This window comes from Gorilla gorilla, chromosome 19 (assembly GCF_029281585.2).
Source record: "Gorilla gorilla gorilla isolate KB3781 chromosome 19, NHGRI_mGorGor1-v2.1_pri, whole genome shotgun sequence".
Lineage (NCBI taxonomy): Eukaryota > Metazoa > Chordata > Mammalia > Primates > Hominidae > Gorilla > Gorilla gorilla.
This window is the reverse complement of record NC_073243.2, coordinates 99,915,907-99,932,869: the sequence shown is the minus strand read 5'-3', so window position 1 is coordinate 99,932,869 and position 16,963 is coordinate 99,915,907. Positions and strand designations below refer to the sequence as shown.

The following is a 16,963-nucleotide window of genomic DNA, read 5'->3' as shown; positions in this document are numbered from 1 at the left end:
TTCTGTATAAGTTACCCAGTCTTAGTTAGTCCTTATAGCAGTGTGAGAACGGACTAATACAATACACATTTCCACTTGTACTTTTTGAAATTTTTTTGGAGTTTCACAACAGCAAATCATTCTGCAGTCCAACAGCAAATCATTCTGCTTTTAAGAAATAAATTTCCCTCCATACATTTACCAAAGTCCAGTTCTGGCTCTTAATTTTGTTAGGTAAATGAATGAGATGTCTTGAGTGCCTTGGGCACAGTCTTCAAAAATGACTTGCATTAACCACTTATCTTGTTTTGTTGCCCAGGCTGATCTTGATCTCCTGGACCCAAGTGGTCCACCTGCCTCTGCCTCCCAAAGTGCTGGGATGCCACGTCATAACCAACAATGCCTGGCCAAATTTTTCTTTACAGTGAAAGATACAATTTCCCGACAGAGTCAGCATACCTAAGTGGTCCAAATGCACCAGAAAATCTTGAGAAATCAGTGAATTAGAAGGAACCTTGATTAAAGCAATAATTTAGAATGGCTTCCTGTGTATTCCTTCACAGTCATTTTTAAGTACTTCCTGTGAGCCAGGCAACTTGCTTAGACATTGAGATACAAAGCTCAGTGATGCTGACTGCTTCAGGCAGTTCACATTCTAGTAAAGCTGCAGTTATTTAAACAACTTTTTATAACACAATGATAAAAACCCAAAGAAACCCAAAGAAGAGCAGAAGAATTATAGACTATCCGATGATGTGAGGCTTTGCTTGCTTAAAACATTCACCTCTCCAAACCACATGGAAAATATTTCCTCATCAATGCCCTTCAAGTATCATATTACTATGTTTCTATTAACTTTTGCAATCAGAGGTGTTTTTTGGCATGTGCCAGGTGATCAATAAATGTGTTCACCAGGCTTGCTAAAGATGACAAATGGGCTTGGAGGAGGTTGGTAGATTTGAAGAAAGCAGCTTAATTTGAATAAGAACAAATGGAGAGTGAGATGTAACTAAGGAAAACAGAGACAATTCTAGCTTTACTGAGCTTTATCAATGAATTTCTTATACAATGCAACCTACTAAATATCTACAAAATACTTTGCAAAGCCTTTGCATTTGTTAGTGCTTCCAAGAAGTTCTAAACCAAAAAATGCAATGATAGTAATGCCTACAATTGCAAATATAAAATAGTTTCCCTAGTGAACTTGTGCTATTGTCATGGTAATAAAGGTTAAGTACTCACTTAATGAGTGGAAGCAATTCGAAAAACTTTCATTTTATTTTAATGGGGAATCCAAAAATAAATGATAGTCAAACGTAAAGACATTTTCAAGTTCTCTCTAGTGACAACATAAGAAAGATAGGTGATATATAGGATTTCATCTCTAGAAGCTGGCATAAAAATAGGTGAGAAATAAAGTAAAACCTTTGGATTAAAGATTCTCAAGACTATGTTTTCTTTCTTTCTTTTTTTTAAATTCAAGTCATTTAATATACCTTCTTGTATATTGCAAACCCTCAAGGGGAAAGATACAGTTTGTGAAAACAAAAACGAATAAATAAAAAAGAAAGAAGGAAGAAAAAAAGAGAGAAAGAAGGAAAACAATTTGAGAATAGTTTGGAGAGGCATCATGATGAAGCCAGTCCTCAACTGAGTCTTGAGAGGGCTCAAGACTCAAGCTGACATCTTAAATTTCAAAATAACAGATTATTGACTTTGGGAATACCATGCTGCCCCTCTTGAGATTTTTGAGAAACACAGCAATATTTCTTTTGCTGTTTGAATGGCACCATTCTTTATGTGTACATCTGTGCCTCTCATTGCAGGATATTTACTAGGCCTGGAACTTCTACAAACTCCAAACTCCATGACCTGAAATACTAAGTAACAATGGCAACTGCCCCCCATCACCACAATTTCATTAACAAGCAAAAATATTGCCCCCTCACCTCCCACCCCTCATTCACATATGCTTAGGAGCCTGGCCTTTCTCCTGATTGAAACTATTTACATATAGAAAGGGATTGGATGGAAAGAAAAAGACTGATTTCCATCTCAATTAAGGTTTTCCTGTGGTTGTTAGGTTATTTTTGTTTTGTTTTGTTTTTATATTCACGAAACAAAACTCAATTCTGGTTAATTGAGGAAAAACATAGTCAAAAGGTATTTAGCAGAAGAACCAGGGAAGTCACCTGAAAATTGAAGGATGGTTAGAAATCAATGACTTCCTAGAGTTTTGGGACCTTTCTTACTATTTTTGCTGCTGCCTTATAGGATGATTTGTACCCAACACAGTGGATATCCGAGTATCTTTTATCAGATTTCAAATCTCCAGCAAGGAATGTGTTGGTGCAGTTTGGATCATGATGCTTACATAGGAGTCTCTCAGATGGAGCCAAGGAGTGAGCCCAGGATGGGCCACTGGGTAAGTACTGCTGTGTAAATTGCCTTATGCAACTAGGCATATTCTATTAAGCCTTGACAATATTTTGAATTGTTTGACTTAGGTTTAAAAATCAGAATGTGCTGTGAAAACAGTTGAACATCAGTTTGAAATGTAATACTCAAGCCGTATTGAGACTTTATTTCCTCATCTCTACAAATGACTAAAGCCAAGAGGTGTTGCCCTTTAGATGGGGTATTCACTCCCTGAATGTCACATAATGAATGTCAGTCTTTTAAGTCACCAAGCTGGCCCTTGCCAATTGAGTCTGTGAGTCCCACATATGTTAGTGAGGTGGTTCTTAGAAGTGTTATTCTCCTGGGATGGACCAAGGAGTACACGAAGAGAAATTCATTTTAAACTTCATATTCAGAGCAATACCAATTTAAAAAGTAAAAAATATGTGCAGATATGATGCATAAAATGTGTAGCTTTAATTTTTTCCTTGTTACTATTATTTTCCCAGACAGAAGAAAAAATCTAACAATTTCTTCTCAACGTAGAAGTGAAAGAAAAATATGTCAATTTTCAAGAAATAGCCATGTGCTATTTATAATTCCTTTTAAAAAGCAAGTGAGTTCCTGGAACGTGCTGACTCTCCTGTTTTTGGAAACTTCTCTCCTGCTCATTAGCTATTTCACATAAAGTAACAGGACAGTTCCAGAGGTACCTATTAATTCAACAGAGAACTGATTGAATTTTCAACTTCACCTTTCTGTGATATCCCATGAATATTTATTCCTCATAAAAATGTCTTCACTTCTGTATTTCACTTTTGGCTTTTGTTTTTTGGCAAAAATACTGTTTTTCCCCTTTTAGCTACATTTTAACTTGCTATTTGTTCCAATCAGCAAAGTATACTTTTTTTGTTCTTTTTTTCTATTTTTTAAATCAAGTTCAAAATAGTTGATAAAGACAAGTCTTTTGAGAAAGAAAACAATTTGTTTTGGGGATTTTTATTTCCAAATAAAATAGAATTTCTATTTCCAAGTGAAGTAGAAACTCTTGAAAATTTACCCCTCAGTTAAAAACAATGGGGGTGATAATATTTCTAGCTCTATCTATAATAACTAGATTTTTAAAAGGTTTTTAAAAGATAGAATGGCTGCATTGATTTTCATGGTGAAGAAAAATTACAATTAGGAATAAAAAAGGGAAATAAAGCTAACATCTAAACTTAGTATGTGTTTCTGAAAATCAGAGTACGCTCAACATAAGAGAGATTTCTTATAGTGAATGCTTAGTCATAGCAGTCAGTCATAGTAGTTATTCATATACCTGGACACAGTTTTCAAATTGCAACAATATGCTGAACTTATGAAGTGTAGTTTAAGCCATACAGTTAGAAATATGGACGAAATAATAAAACAACTATAGTCATATGGTTAATTTGTGGAAATGAAATAATGGACAGTATGATTAGAATCTTTGTTTTCTTTGATATGCTGTATTGATAACAGAATTAATTGCATCCATCAAGTTACTTTGCCCATTTCTAACTAATATTAATAATTTATATCATATCGAACAGTTATTTCTTAGGGTAGTCTTAAATAGCTTAGTCAGCAAGAAAATACGTCCATTGGCCGGGTGCAGTGGCTCACGCCTGTAATCCCAGCACTTTGGGAGGCCGAGGCGGGTGGATCACGAGGTCAGGAGATCGAGACCATCCTGGCTAACATGGTGAAACCCCGTCTCTACTAAAAATACAAAAATATTAGCCGGGCGTGGTGGCGGGTGCCTGTAGTCCCAGCTACTCGGGAGGCTGAGGCAGGAGAATGGCGTGAACCCGGGAGGCGGAGCTTGCAGTGAGCAGAGATCGCGCCACTGCACTCCAGGCTGGGTGACAGAGTGAGACTCCGTCTCAAAAAAAAAAAAAAAAAAAAAAAAGAAAATACGTCCATCACACCAGGACCTGACACAGTGTTGAACTTGATTTCTGTTTGCTAACAATTACTTTTCTATAAAATCTTGCAATGAGTCTCAATTAATCCTTCACCTGCTGAAATGATATAAATACAGTTTAGTAATCAGCATAACAGTGAGTTTTCTGTTTGTATTAGTTAATGATTGCTATATAACACATCACTACAAATTTAGCAACTTCAAATTATTTACATTTTTGGATCAAAGTCCAGACAAAAAGCTGGGCACAGTGGCAGATGCTTGTCATTCAAGCTACTCAGGACCTGAGGCAAGAGGGTCACATGAGCTCAGGAGTTTAGGGCTGCAGTTCAGTATGATCATGTCTGTGAATAGCCACTGTACTCCAGCCTGGGCAATAAAACAAGACCCTCATCTCCTTAAAAATAAAAAAAAAACTAAAAAAAGGCCAGGCCTGGCTTAGATTGGCCCACTTTTTAAAGTCTCTCATGAGGCTGTAGTCAAGGTATCAACCTGGGTTGAGGTATCATCTGAACACTCAGTTGGGGCAGGATCCAATTCCAAGTTCTCATGGTTGTATGTAAAATTGATTTCTTCTTGGGCTATTGGAATGAGGGCTACAGTTTCTAGCTGTCTGTTGTTCTCAGGCCACCTCAGTTATTTGCCTCATTGCCATTCCCAAAATAAAAACTCACTATGGAGGTACAATTTTATGTAACATCTTCATGGAAATGACATCTCATACCTTTGCCATATTCTGTTGATTAGGAGTAAGTTGTAGATCCCACCCAAAGTCAAGGAAAGATAATATATAAAATATGAATAAAGAGGTGGGGACCATTGGGGCCTGTCTTTGAGTTTATTTGCCACGCTGTTCTACATACTAAATGCTCTAGTCTTTTTTAGTTTCTACTGCACCATTCCAGATAAAAGATTAAAGCAGAGGTATTGCAAAAAGTATGTTTTCATATGTTATTAAAATTTAAACCAAATAAATAGAATAGTGCACTAGATAAAATTTGCTATTGTATTTTACCTTATGATTTATTTTAGTAATACTTCATTTGAACTACATGATATATGGAGAAGTGTGAGACTGGTAATTGTATCTCAAAGGCTATAAGAAGCAAAACTTACATGTAAACTTCTTTGTGACTATGCCCATAGTATCTGTGAGAAAAAATTTACAAGAGATTTTCCAATTTAGGCACAGACTTATACATATTGGAATGGATAATTTTGATCAAAGAAGAAGGCTTCATTTTGATCAATGAAGGCTGCCCAACCTCCAGATTCAATGGGCATCTTCAGATAACTTGGGAATGTCGTCACAATGTAAGATAAACTTGAATGCCATATGGCATATTCTAAATATGTCTGGAGTGATATATTTAGAAATATATGTGCATTAAAAGAGGCACTTCTGATTCCCAAGGGGAATAGCTGTATTGTGAAGATTAAATTAAGTATCATCATTTGAGGGACAAATCAGCTACAGTTAAAGGAAGCAAATTAGAGAATTTTCTACCCAATGAACAACTTTCCTTAGTTGTCATGCTATTTGGTATTAACACAGTGATATCAGCTGTAATCAAAAACAATAAGTCCTGCCTAGATAAATCAATCTTTCTAGAAAACATGTAATCTTGTTTTATATATTTTTACATTAGATACAGCATAAACCAAAAATCTCCCTATTTATGAAATTTCCTTTTTAAATAATGAGCTCTGCTAACCAACTGGTATCCACTTTTGGAGGCACTTCCAACAGAAATACCTCCTTATGTGAATTGGAATTTAAACATTACAGTCCACTTATTTCTTGATTCCTTTATTTGTAGTCACCTGAACTTATATAACTTACCCTATTCATAGGTTTATATTTTTGAGGCTTATTTATACAATTTTAAGCCCATGTTAAAGGTAAATGGGTGACTTAAAAGCAAATTTTCCCAGCCTTTTATCAAGGTTTATTGTCATTGTATCCAGTGTTGCTTATTGTCATTTAATCCATTGTGTTCAATTGTCATCATATCTATTATATAGAGAAATTGCTAGGAAATTGAAATGCTGATACAATTCAATATAGTACCAGTAATTCAATTTTTGAATGTACCTTAGGACATTCCACTGCATCAACTTTGGACTTTTTTGAGTACCTTTCTATCAATAAGTTTTTTACCCTTAGTAAGAATTATTAATATAGTTTTTTATCCTTAGTAAAAATTATTAATTAATATATTAACATTAAGAATTGTTATTATAATTCAATATAGTTAAACTATATTGAATATATCAGCTATATATTGAATTGTACTATATATTGAATTGTATATCAGCTAAGAGTGAATTGATACTATATTGAATTGTATCAGCATTTATACAATTTATGTAAAGAAGCTATTTATAGCTCTTAGAGTGGTAATATGTGATTTAAACTACACACATTCACCCTTCTATATAAAATACAGAATGAGAAATTTCTGGAGGATGAGATGATTATAAACACATATCTAATTTTCTTTTCTTATTGTACTGCAGTGATTTTCATACCCAGCTTTAGGAATCTATATGGTAAGAGTATAATAATAATGACTGGTGCAAAGAAATGGTGAAAATGTTGGCATAAAGAGATATATTAAAAAACAAAAATTGGTAATTAATCATTTTAATTCAACATAATGAAAAAACAAACTGAAGTCAATTTATATTATCCCAAACCTATTGTTACTCAGTTGCTTTGAAAGTAATAATTAGAAAACAACCAGGGGAAAATTCAGTATTTTATATGCAACTGAAGAAAACTTTAAACCCATTTGAAATAAGTGACTAGACTTCATTGGTTTGTATGTTTCCAATAAGTGCATTATAGTATTTGGTATTTACTGAAATACAATTACTTAAGAAGCAGGTCCAATCCAAGTACAAGAAAGCTAAACATTTACTTCAGAAGTTTTGCTTTATAAAATTTAAAGTTTAAAATACAAAATTCTGATTAACAAATCACAATAAAAAAGTTATTTCTATTGGTAATAAATTTTAAGTTAAAAAAGTGTTCTTATGTAAAAGATAGAGTGACTATTAAGAAAATTTAGCCAACTTCTATAAAAATATAAAAAGTATAGATTGGTTCATTTGCTATTCAAAAGAGAGGCCACAAAACAGTATACATATTTTCAATCATATTTGTGCAATTTAATACAGTTGGTCAACATGTTGAATTAGTTGGCACATCTTTTGCTAAGGTCATTATTTTCAAGTTGTGCCTTATGTCCAACTTTGAAGCCTGTGCTTTATTTCTCCATATGAATACATTTGCATTAATCTAAAACTTCTTCATCTTAAAGCTCCAACAGAAGTTATTTATTTTCCTTTAGGCCTTATCCTTCTTGTTTAAAATGCTTACTCTGCTCAATGTTACTGTCAGACATTTTGCCATTGAAATATGTGCTGCCTTGCTCTGAAATGTGTTTTCATAGGTTCATGCAGGAAACTTCTAGGGCTATAGGAAATACAATGTCATCTTTGGTTCATTGATTCTGGCCCCGTAAGACTTTGTCATATGAACGTCATTACATACATGATTATTATTACACTTCTGCTAAGTGAAATTGTAACTCTGGCATTTGCCTTACCGGAAGTAGAGACTTTGAGTAGGCAAGTACCATTCAAAGGCTTCCACGGACTTGACCTATGTCACTTCTTGGCCCACATATGACCATTTTCAATCAGAAACTCTTCACTGTTAAGTAAGAGTATATTTTTACGATGAAATGTAAAGATAATACTTCAAGATTATTGAATATTCATTTTGGGGGTTACATTAGCTCGGCAAATTCTTTTTGGAAGTGAATTTTGAAAACAGAAAGCTTGAGAGAGAGAGAACATTGCAATACATATATGGGATACAGTACTAGATATCACTAGATATCACCAAAGTTTAAGAACAGGTCTGAAAAGGGGGAGATGAGCATGCAAAATACGTATTTTAAATGCAAACTCATCAACTTTTAAATGCTTAATATTCTTCCACTTAAAAATATTATATCACTTAGTAGCATAGAGTGATAGATGATTACATATCCACTCTCTGTGTAATTTGTATACTTCCTTTCTAAATAGGGTTCAATCCTTTCAATTTACTTGATCCTGAGCAAATTTGAGGGTTGATAATGGGTATAGATTAATCCAAATGCCCATGATTTTTGAAGCTATGTAAGTTACTTAGTCTATGTATTAGTAGTTGTCAAGAGGACATTTAGATGCCTAGTGGTAGATGATAGTCCACAAAATTGGTTTTCTTATCTAGTGAGTTTTAAACAGCAACTTTTGCTAGGGTATCTTTGTTATTTTGGAGAAGGAAAATAATTTCATTCAGGATAGTAAAGTTGTGGCTTTAAATGGCAATCCAAATTACCAGATGACTTTTAATTGAATCCAAAATTAAGTCAGAAGTAGGAGAGTCATGGGTATTTGAATAATATTTCATATCAGTGATTATTAATTTATTCCTCAAACTTGGAAAGTAAGACTTCTTAATTTTGGATTTTATAGCTTACTTGCCTTCTCACAAAATCACTGACCTAAACATGATGTGAAAATTTTAAAAACAAGTATTGATGAACTACGAAATTCACAATGTTTTTGCTATGTGATGATTTACTTTCTACAAAAACTGGCCTGTGTTTTATAATTTTATAAAACCAACATTCATTGTTATTTTGACTTTAAACTTTGGTCTATACAGGAACTGAAAAACTGTAAAAAGATATTCACATTTTTTAATACTAAGAACCTATACCCCAGAGAAGAGGGCTTTCACTTCCACTCATAACTAAGTGCAATTTAAGCAGAATGTATGCTTTTAATTTAACACACTTCAAACTTTGCAACTTAAATATCTGACTAAAATTTGTCTGATAAATACAAAGTAATACTTTTGTAGTATCATACTTGAGGTGGCTTACCCTGTGTGATAGGAATGATTTCCCTGTCCTCAACATACAGTAATTCAGGGTCCTGATCCATATTTAATAAGACATTATTAATACAAGAGTTTACTCTTTATAATGCAGTTTTTATGTTTAAGATTTGAGTCCTACAATCTAGATTACATGCAAACAAATTGTAGAATACATGTATTTGCTTTTCCAGACTTATTTGTGTAGTTTCAAAATGTCAGATACATCTAGTTTACTGTGATTCAGTGAACTATTCTCATAGGCTGAACAATGCAGTTAAAGAAAAATGCAGATAAAACACTGCCACTTAACACATCACTATACTGGTTAAAGTTTGAAACATTAATCAAAGCACACTAAACACTTAATTTGGAATGTGTGGAAGGACAAAAAGATCTCTGAAAATTGACTGAAGGACAAAGAGTCTAGCACCGGAGACCTATAATCATGATGGCTTGCGCTGCAAGATGCTGATCATTGCCATAGCAACAGACTGTGTTTTGTTACATCATGGAAATCAGGAAAATGTGAGTTATGAGTGCAACATCCCACCGAGGGGACAAATTCAAAGCTACTATTATGAGAAAGGGTAATATAAGATGTAGTCATAGGTAAAGATGAGCATTTTGAAAAGGGTAATTACAAAAGCACACGAAGATAGATGAGCAGCTCATGAAAATTCGAGTCTACTTTTGTAAGTGAGGCTTTTATTTGTAACCATTCTTAATCACTGTTACCACTGGCTTATTTTCTTCTTCCTTTTGTGAAATAAGACACAAGAGCAAACAGCTTTGAAAAGAAAATTCAATTTTTTTACTTGTTTTAAATCCTAGGAGACTCTATTTTCTACTGTTATCAATTCAAAGAGAAATATAAAAGATTTTTAACTTTCATGTATTGTAAATATTGCACTCATCAAATATTCAACTGTACTTATACTGTGGGGTTATAGATGTCACATATGAAAGGTACATGTTCCAAGCATATGTACATGTATTCCATTATTATGAAGCATGTTAGACTCAAATGTGTTGATACGTTACTAAGTGCAGTGTTGATTTGTATAGGAAACCCACGTTGAAAAAATAAAACCTTAGGATATTCAGAATTGCATTTCTAATACTGGTGGTATAATGTCAAAGTGGACTGATGTTGCCACAGATAGCAATAATAAAATCTAAACATAATACAATAAGCAGATGCCTGAAGGCACTGGGGAATGAAGAGAAGCAGGCAGGTATGGAACACAAATTCTGATGGAAGCTGTATGGTGTATTCCCCCTGTAGTTTCAGTTTGAGGGACAGGAGCAATGAACACACATAGAGTTGGGATGGAGGTAGCAGGGGAAAGAGCACAGTTTGCCTGGCCTCAGGAGCCACAGTTAGAAGTCAGGGAAATTCAGCCTAATTGAAAATAGGGTGGGATACCTATAACAACATCTTGTATTACATCTTGCATTTTTTTTCTGTAAAGGCCAGAGAAAAGATCTTAGATATCTGTCTGGCCAAGTCTAGGGCTGATCCTTGAATCATGCATGAGTGGAACAGAATGAGAGAAACTCAGAGATAAAAGATCTGAATGGAACCAGGAGCTACTCTCCAAGAAACATTTTGCGTTTTGTAGTTATTCAAATTAATTGCCTGCTAAAACAAAAGAAACATTTCTTACAGAAAATAACAGATTTCAGAATTTCCAGTTGTTAATATTCATGATGTCTAAGATGCTGCCAATAGATAAGTTTCAAAAAATGGTAAAATCATGGGCTTCATAGAGATGAAAGTGAACACAAATGATTTTACTTATTCATTTATTCTATTAGTTAGATATTATATCTAGTTCAAAAACATATCAGGAATCTTGAAATAAATGTTCAAATGGAGGCAAAACAGATTTTTTCCCCCACAGCAGAGAGTGAAGTCAATTGAAATTTTACCAGACAGGGGAGAATTCACAGGTTTATAGATCACTTATGCTTTGCAGAGTTATGAAATAGCTCAAAGATGATGAAAGGTTAAAATCAGAAAACTTATGAAAACTGGTTGTATTAGGCTACTCTCACATTGCTATAAAGATATACCTGACTGGGTAATTTATGAAGAAAAGAGGCTTAATTAGCTCATGATTCTGCAGGCTGTATGGGAAACATGGTGCTGGCATCTGCTCAGCTTCTGGGGAGGCCTCGGGAAACTTACAATTACTGCAGAAGGTGAAGTGGGGGCAGGCACATCACATGACCAGAGCAGGAGCAAGAGAGAGACAGCAGGGAGGTGCTACACACTTTTAAATGACCAGATCTTATGAGAACTCAATCACTATTGTGAAGACAGTACCGAGGGGGATGGTGCTGAACCATTTATGAGGAATTTGCTCCCATGATCCAATCACTTCCCACCAGGTCCCACCAGGTCCCACCTCCAACATTGGGGATTACAATTCAGCATGAGATTTGGGTGATGACACACATCCAAACTGTAGCAGTGGTTTAGCCAGTTTGGAAAGAAGTTTGCAAGGTTGTTTTTTGGAGACAGAGCCACCTAGGCTGGAGTTCAGTGGCATAGTCTCGGCTCACTGCAACGTCTGCCTCCTGGGTTCAAGTGATTCTCCTACCTCAGTCCCAGTAGCTAGGACTACAGGCACCCGCAACCACATCAGGCTAATTTTTGTATTTTTAGTAGACACAGGGTTTCACAATGTTGGCCAGGCTGGTCTCAAACTCATGACCTCATGATCCACCTGCCTTGGCCTTCCAAAGTGCTGGGATTACAGGGGTGAGCCACCACGCCTGGCCACAATTTTCTTTTATAAATTTAAATATATACTTACTTTATGACCTATGCATTTCATTCTGAGGTATTTATCCAAGAGAAATGAAAACACATGTTTACACAAAGACAGGCATATGAATGACCATATAAGTTTTATTTATCGTAGCCCCAAACTGGAGAGTACCCAAGTGTCCATTAACCAGTGAATAAATAAACCCTTCTGCATTCATACAGTGAAATGAAACTCAGTAATAGAAAGAATGAGCAATGGAAACATCAAACAGCACAGATGAATCTCAAAATTATTTCACTAAATGAAACAATCTAGACACAGAAGACTAGATACTGTATAATACTATTTATCTCAAATTCTATAAGAATCAAAATTTGAGTTACTATAAACAGATTGGTGTTGCCAAGAATTGGGAATGGGGGAGTATTCATTGCAAAGAAGCATGAGATGTAAATGCTCTATATTTTATTGTGGTAGTGAATTCACAACCATATATACTTGACAAAATTCAACAAAGAGCACTGCTATGGTTTAAATGTGCCCCTCCAATATTCATGTTAAAACTTAATCCCTACTGTGGTAGTATTGAGGTAGGGCCTTTGGGGAAGTGATGAAGTCATGAGGATTCTGGCCTCATGAATGGAATTAATGACTTTAAAAGATGCTTCAGAGAGCAGTTTGGCCCATCCATCTCATCGGCAGTGTGAGGACACAATGTTTGGACCCTTATCCTTTGTAGAACTCAGCAACAAGCCACCATCTTGGAAGCAGAGAGCGAGTCCTCACTCAACACTGAATCTGATAGCACCTTGATCCAGGTCTTCCCTGGTCTGCAGAACTGTGAGAAATGTATCTCCATTATTTATAAATTACCCAGTCTGTAGTATTTTGTTCTTGCAGTAAGAATGAACTAAACAGAAATTAGTAGTGAGAAGTGGAATGCTGCTGTAACAAAATGCCTACAAATGTGGAAGCGGCTTGTCGTGGTGAATACTGAGTGTCAACTTGATTGGATTGATAATATTTCAATACAACTAGATTTTTAAAAATACTTGCATTTTTACATGTATACATATGTAACTAACCTGCACAATGTGCACATGTACCCTAGAACTTAAAGTACAATAAAAAAAAAGACACAGATTCTGCTCTTAGATCACAATCTAGTTGTGTGACTCTGGGAAGGTTCCTTAATCTCTCTGAGGCTTCAATCCTTCCACGACATAGTAGGAATATTATTATCAATCTCATTGGATTGTTATGAGAATTAAATGGGAATATGTATGTAAAGATAGTGCTGTATCCGATATCAAGTTAATGCTTAATAAATGTTTTCTCTCTGCACTTGTCTATTCTCAGTGCAACAGAGGAACTTTAAGTAGCAAGTATCAAAAAAAAAAAAAAACAAAAAAACTTGCATTTTTAGGTGGTTGATGTTGAAACAATATACAATTTAATTTTAACTTTAAATACACATAAATTGATGTACTGCATTTATGGAAATTATAGAGAAGATGAATTTGTACTGATTATAAATGAGATGATCTATAACTTATTACAAAATTGTTATTTAGTACATAAAAGCAGTTTTAATGTTCATCCCATCATTTCAGTAATGTTTGTCTGAAACTAAACATTCTGCATAAATTAGCAAGAAAACTACAAAGTTGTACTTGTATGTTGTATAGGGAGCATTTTAATTCTACTAAATTCAGCCAGAAATTATTGAAACAAAAGTGTTATCTGAAGACTCATTCATTTTAATCATTGAAACATACTGAAATTCATTTAATTGCTGTCTTGTATTTTACTTAAAATGAATAAAGTAATGCAGGAAACATTTTAGCAGCACATCGTCCAGTTTTCACACAATTGTCTTGAGAAAATAACTATCATAATTGAGCAAACCTAATAAAAATAGGCAGGGTTTATTGTCAGAAAAAGTCTAAGTTTGAATCCCGAATTTATTCCCATGTGATGTAAGAAGATTTACCTTAATGTATTAAATCCTAGTTACAACAGTTAAAAAGGGGGCTGCAAGGAATGCAGACGGCATTGTGAAGCCGGGAAAGACAGGTACCAGAATGTCCCTTGGAGCCTGCAAAAGAAACCAACCCTTTGGACATCTTGACTCTGGTACAGTGAGATAGTTTAAAATTTCTGATCTCCAGTCCTCCAGACTTACTGGCATATTATTTTTCAATTGCTTCTGTAACAAATACCACAAATATTGATGTAAAACAGCACAGATTTATTATCTGAGAGTCTAGAGGCCAGAAATTTAAAATCAGTTGCAATTTACAGCAGGTAGGTGTCCATAGGGCTGGTTTCTCCTGGAGGCTTCAGGAAAGAATCTAGTACCTGTTTATCCAGCTTCATGAGGCCACCTGCACTTCTTGGTGCCCTTGTTTCCACCTTCAAAGCCAGCAGTACAGCATAGTCAAATTTCTTTCTCTCTCATTCTGAATTTCCTGCTTCTCTCTTATCAGAAACATTGTGATTACACTGGGCCCAGTGGGATAATCCAGAATAATCTCTCCATTCCCAAATCCTCAATTTAATCAGATTTGCAAATTTTGTTTTGCCACGTAAGGTAGCATATTTCCGTGTCTGGGAATTAGGACAGGAACATTTTGGAGGTGCAGTCTCAGCCTACCAACCACCCTGAATTGTGCTATCAGTTGAGCTTTCTGTGGTGACTACCAAAGACAAGGGCCTTGACCTCATGAACTTCACAGTAGGGCAGGAATTTTAATAAATCCTAGCAAGGTGATGTAGGACAATAAATAATGTATGGCAAGTGGTAGACAGAAAACCCTTACCTAGTTAGTAATATTTAAAGAAAGAAAATGAGAAATGCAATGCTTTGTATAGTCCACATTAAAAAGTAATACTAATTTAAAAATGGAAAGTAATTAAAAATGTTTCTGTAAAACTTATATGGAGAGATGAGAACAATAGCAGAGAATGCCATTCCAGTAGTAATTTTTATAATTTTTTCTGGTTAAGATTAAAGCAGGAACGTGTTTATGTACAATAAAATTAAGGAAATATATGTAGCAGATTGTTTTGAGTACTTTTTATTGGCAGAATCTATTATTTACCCAAACATTGGTATGTAAAAGATAGATCTACAATTTGGAGGATAAGCCCATGAGCCTGAGAGAGCCTACTCAAAATGGTTGGGAACCAGGACTCAGCATGAGTTGGGCCACAGTATAAGCTTTCTGGGGTACTGCTCTTTTAAGAGCAAAGTAGTTTGTGATGTTCTGGGTGAAGAACATGGAAGAAAATGTTAAGGCCCAATGAAACATCAATTAGCTGACAAATACATGTAATCAGGGGTGTCATGGTGACGGTGCTAACAAGAGGAAAACAAGAGTCTCCAGGAGTGCCACTGCCGTATTCAACATTTCGGTTAAGTCATGATTTGAACAGCTTTGCTGTTAACATTGAACAAAGTGATTTTCTTTACCAGAGATTTTTTTTGACAGAAATCTGTGTTTTCAGCCAATTTATTCAAATATATAGAGATAATTGCACCTGTACTTTTTAAGATATCTTGTGATTTCTTAAGAGTAAACTCCAAAAAAAATTTATTGCATTGAAGGGTCATCGTTTTAATGAGCTTTCAAATTATTCTGACACTTTTTTTCTTTTTAACAAATTAAGAATTTTACAAGTATCTTGGAAAATTTGATGATACATACATTTTATTCTGCTTTCCAGTTGGTTTTTGTGTGTTATGAAGCCTGGAGAAATTGTCCTAAGATATTTAGTAGCCCTAGAAAGAATTTGAGTTTTTTTTTTTATCTACAACTTATTATATTGAAAATTTCAGACATATAGAAACATTTAAGTGAATAGCTTGTGTCCATGAATGCTTTACCTACCACAGTTATTTATATTTTGTCGTATTTATTTAACCTTTTGAGATATTATTTAAGATAATCTTCTGAGGTATTTTGAGATAATCATATTTTTCTTTGGCAAACCATTGGAGAAAAAGTAAGTTGTAGACATAATGACATTTCACCTCTAAATACTTTAGCAATAATTTTCTAAGAACTAGGATATTCTCTCTGATGTAGCCATAATACAGTTATCACATTCAAGGAATTTAATGTTAATAACATATTCATGTTTGTTCAACTTTCTTTCTTTTTTTTTTTTTTTTTTGAGACAGAGTCTCGCTCAGTCACCCAGGCTGGAGTGCAGTGGCCGGATCTCCGCTTACTGCAAGCTCCACCTCCTGGGTTCACGCCATTCTCCTGCCTCAGCCTCCCAAGTAGCTGGGACTACAGGCGCCCGCCACCACACCCGGCTAATTTTTTTTGTATTTTTTTAGTAGAGACGGGGTTTCACCGTGTTAGCAAGGATAGTCTCGATCTCCTGACCTCGTGATCTGCTGTCCTCGGCCTCCCAAAGTGCTGGGATTACAGGCGTAAGCCACCGCGCCCAGCCTGTTCAACTTTCTAATAAAATATTTTATAGTATTTTTGATACTGAATTCACTTAAAGAGTAAACGCTATCGTTAATTTTTACATGTATTTAACTTTCTTTAATTTAGAATAATTATCTAGGCTTATTTTGTTCATTGCGTTGATAATTTGGAAGTACCGAGGTCACTCGCTGCACAAGTGGATTTTTCTCTCCTCATTATTCAATTCATACAGTGTGAGTTTGTGCCATCATTAGCGATGTTAAGTTGGATCCCTTGGTTTTCTTCATTGTTAAAAGTGTCATTTTCTCTTTGTAATGACTAAGTCATCTATAGGATGATATTTTGAGATTGTGATTACCTTGTTTGCCAACAACATTTTTACTCAATGGTTTAGTATCCATTGCTGATTCTTCCCTCATTAATCATTACTTGGATATTTGGCATTTATCATCCTGCATCTTTCTGAAAAAAG

General features: G+C 34.8%; 1 long non-coding RNA gene across 1 annotated transcript in view; it reads left to right on the top strand.

Moving 5' to 3' along the window:
* Positions 1 to 9,793: 9,793 nt before the first annotated feature.
* LOC129528131 (uncharacterized) overlaps positions 9,794 to 16,963 on the top strand; it is a 135,507-nt gene continuing 128,337 nt past the window's right edge. The window contains exon 1 of the long non-coding RNA XR_008673354.2: positions 9,794 to 9,961. This is a non-coding gene — a long non-coding RNA (uncharacterized lncRNA). The remainder of the gene's footprint in view (positions 9,962 to 16,963) is intronic.